We start from the raw sequence: 4,671 nt of genomic DNA on the forward strand, positions 1-4,671 counted from the left end.
TATAAAATGCTTCTGGGTGAATTTGTTATTTAAAATTTTGTTACTTTTCCACTGTCGATTAGAACAATTACTTGAAATCCTGGTCTTGTTAGTAAGCACCTCGGGCAAAGGGTTAGCTTCACTCAGTATTTTTATGTCTCGGCCATCTTCAGACTGCCATAAGACTCCACCTGGCCTAACACAAGCATGTCCTCAGTTGAATTGCTAACAGATCTTGTTTAGTACATCAGGTATTCATTGGTGTTTATTGACCCAGTCTACAGGGTCTTTGAAAGGGAACAGGAGAACACAACATCCAAAAGCACAGATTCTAGAATCAGATATCCTGAGTGTGAGAGCTGCTTCTATCATGTGGTAATTGTGTGGCCTTTGGCAAATGATTTAACTTTTCTGTGATTCAGTTTCTGTGTGTGAAAGATGTAAATAACAAGCTAGAGCTTGTAAATTATTTAATATGACCATGGAAAATGGTCACTGAATATTGGCTTTACTATTGTTACCAACACTCTCTGAGGCTACAGGATCCTAAAGTCCGGCCCATGTCTAAACAGGTATCTGGTAAACCTAGGAAGTGGCCAAAAAATCACATGGAACTGTTAAATTCTTCATTTTATATACACTGATATATCTCTACAAAGTATTTTGAACATTCAGTCTTATTTAAGATAAGAATATATTTATCTCTATATAATAAAAAAGAAAAAATACAGTACAGTATAACTATAATATTTCTGCTCAAGCAGTGAGTCAGTACAGGGAAAAAAACCCCACAGAGACAGTAATCTAGAGTAGGAAAATCTAAAGAAATATTCATGGGAACTTACATAAAGTGGCTTAGGCAGGGAGGTGATGAGGGCTCTAGTCATCCTGGAGTAGATGGAGTAGTTAATCCTGGAATATATTATTTTCAATAAGCTCTTGTTTTATTAAAAATTAATAATTTTAACTAGACATTTTCAATAAAATAAAATGCCAATGCTTCCCATTCATTCATCCAAAACTGTACTAAGTACATGCACGAGGCACAGTGGGTGCAAAAATTAATACGCTGTGTCCCCCATGACCTTGTAATGAAGGAATGAGAGACATCACATAGATATGTAGGTCAAAGGTTGGTCTTCAAAGTGAGGAGTTTTTGAGGAGTGTGCAATATATTAATGTATAACTAGAAAATAAAACTAAAAAATTAAGCAAAATATTCAAAATAGGTTTTGACACTGGTATTCTCATTTGGTTCATATGTCCAGCTGTTGCATGTTATGTGTTATATCACACATCCTCTGTACTAGGTATTAATGTATTATAGTATGTATATATTGTAAAAATATGTATGTATATATTGTAAAAATGTATGTGCATTATGTTCATGCATTATGTTGCTTATTTTTAAAAAATTTTTTTTTAACGTTTATTTATTTTTGAGACAGAGAGAGACAGAGCATGAACGGGGGAGGGTCACAGAGAGAGGGAGACACAGAATCTGAAACAGGCTCCAGGCTCTGAGTGGTCAGCACAGAGCCCGACGTGGGGCTCAAACCCACGGACCATGATATCATGACCTGAGCTGAAGTCGGATGCTTAACCGACGGAGCCACCCAGGTGCCCCTATGTTGCTTATTTTTGACTAAACTGACTTCATAAAATGGATGAGGCCTAGAGTAGATACCTGTAAGGAAAGTGCAGACTGGGGGTAGTACTAAAATTTCCAGCAAAGCAACAAAAGCAAAGAGAAAATGGCAGCACCATCCCTTCCCCACTCCTAGAAGGACATTTCATCAGCCTTGTTGTGGATGAAAACTGTGACAATCCCGCAATGTCTGCAAGAATTGGATCAAAAGGAATTCTAAATAACCAGAAAGAATGTTTGATACGTGTATTTATATACAATATTGTTATCAATGAACATCACCTCAAGTGTGTATTAGTCTTGAGATTTTGATTAATGATAGTAGAATAGATTTACAATTTATAAACAATTTCATAATGAGAGAGGCATGTGGTCAACAGTTTGGATACCACTAGATTTACAAGTTATAATTCCAGGAGAGAAACAAAAGGGGGCAGGCTTTATTTTCAATATTCTTTTAATCTGCCTTCATTTTCTTAAAAATATTTTTCTCTTTTTAGTTTTTTAATTTAATTTTTAAGTATAGTTGACCATGTTATATTAGTTTAAGATGTACAATATAGTGATTTGATAATTCTAGGAACTCCTCAGTGCTCACCACAATAAGTATGCTCACCACAATAAGTATAATCACCATCAGTCACCATTACATTATTATATTATTGACCATATTCCCCATGCTGTACTTTTCATCCCCATGACTTATTAATTTTATAACTGAATGTTCGTATTTCTTAATCGGCTTCACCTAGCTTGCCCATTCATCCCTCTACCCCCTGAATAGACATTTTCCCAAAGAACACATACTGAGGCCAACAGACACATGAAAGGATGCTCAACATCACTCATCAGCAGGGAAATGAAAATCAAAACTACAGTGAGATACCACTCATACCTGTTAGAATGGCTATATCAAAAAGACAAGAAATAACAGGTGTTGGTGAAGATGTGAGAACAGGGGAACCTTGTTCACTGTTGTGGGAATCATAATGGTACAGCCACTAAAGAAAACAGAATGGAGGTTCCTCAAAAATTAAAAATGGAACTACCATATGATCCAATGATTACACTTCTGGGTATTTACCCAAAGAAAATGAAAACACTAATTCTAAAAGATATATGCACCCCTACATTTATTGCAGCATTATTTCCAATAGCCAAGATATAGAAGCAACCTAGGGGTCTATCAATAGATGAATGGATAAAGAAGATGTGGTGTGTGTGTGTGTGTGTGTGTGTGTGTATGAAAATACTACTCAGTTTTCATTTTAGGTAGTTTAAAACAACTTTATCTCATTCCATTTGCACATTGACAGGTTTTCTTTGTATTAAGTGTGGAAGGACTATTCCAAAGCATCCCTTCCAGCTGTGAAGACACACTTTACTTCTTAAATATAATACATTGCACTTTTTAAAAATATAGTTTATTGAAGGGGCGCCTGGGTGGCTCAGTCAGTTGAGTGTCTGATTTCGGCTCGGGTCATGATCTTGCAGTCTGTGAGTTGGAGCCCTGCATTGGGCTCTGTGCTGATGGCTCAGAGCCTGGAGCCTGCTTTGGATTCTCTGTCTCCGTCTCTCTCTGCCCCTCCCCGCTCATGCTCTGTCTCTCACTCTGTCTCTCTCTCTCTCTCTCTCTCTCTCTCTGTGAAAAATAAATAAAATATAGTTTATTGTCAAGTTAGCTAACATACAGTGTATACAGTGTGCTCTTGGCTTAGGGAGTAGATTCCTGTGATTCATCACTTACATACAACACCCAGTGCTCGCCCCAACAAGTGATCTCCTCATGGTATATTGCTCATTGTACAGTCGACATGCTATTGTCAGAAGATTTAAGTTACTGCCTTTGCACAATGGAAATTTTCAGATTTTGTATTTATTTTTTACATTCAGACCTTACTGTTAACATAGAAATTCTAAAGAGTCTTGGAAAAATGCATCTTGAAATTTTTTAATAAAGGTATCTCTTTAAATATAAATGATTTAATTAAATTTTGGTACACTTGTTTTTGAGAGCTTGTGCCTCTTTGTTGGGTCTGGTAATAGTACAGGGACACTCCTGCATTTTTATTTTGATAGCATTTATAATTCTCATAAGACACCTTATGCACAGTGTCTTGCTTGGTCTCTTCGCAGTGCAGAGAAAGCCTCAGGGTTCTGAGGTGAGGTTGACCTGGCTACAGTTCTTTTTCTTGCCTGTAGGAGCCTGGTCCATGAGCAGCAACTAATGCCCAGGCTCTCTTTCTTCATCTGCCAGCAGTGATGACCAGTCTTATTTCAAGAAGGCCTCAAGGATCAAATTTTGTCATATCTATGAATTACCACTCATTATAAATTACTTAGAAGTCTTCTCTTCTCTTCTCTTCTCTTCTCTTCTCTTCTCTTCTCTTCTCTTCTCTTCTTCTCCTCTCCTCTCCTCTCCTCTCCTCTCCTTTCCTCTCCTCTCCTCTCCTCTTCTTCTCTTCTCTTCTCCATGAAGCATGCCAGGGCTGGTGTGCATGAAGAGGGCCTCCTGTTGGACAGAGTAGAAGCTAAACCACAGGGAGTGTACAAATGACTTAGGAATAACAGAAGCCCAAGACACTGAAAGTATTTGCATGATGTGTTCATTTTAATCTTCCTCTCCCCGTTTAAAAAATATTAATGTTTTTATTTATTTTTGAGAGAGAGAGAGAAGAAGGAGGAGGAAGGGGAGGAGGGACAGAGAAAGAGGGAGACACAGAATCTGAAGCAGGCTCCAGGCTCTCAGCTGTCAGCACAGAGCCTGATGCAGCGCTTGAACCCATGACTGCAAGATCATGACCTGAGCTGAAGTCGGATGCTTAACTGAGTGGGCCACCCAGGTGCCCCTTCCCTTCCCCATTTTGAACAGAATGCATGCTCATTGTATAAAATATGGACATTAGAGAAAATGTAAAAAGGCAAAAATCATCGACCACCCAAAGGCTTTCACTATGAACATTTTAGTGTTTGATCACACTGTAAATAAAAATTGCTTTGCCATTTTGCTGAATATTATAACAAAAAATTGTCAATTTTGAAAA

Source organism: Panthera tigris, chromosome A3 (genome assembly GCF_018350195.1).
Source record: "Panthera tigris isolate Pti1 chromosome A3, P.tigris_Pti1_mat1.1, whole genome shotgun sequence".
NCBI lineage: Eukaryota > Metazoa > Chordata > Mammalia > Carnivora > Felidae > Panthera > Panthera tigris.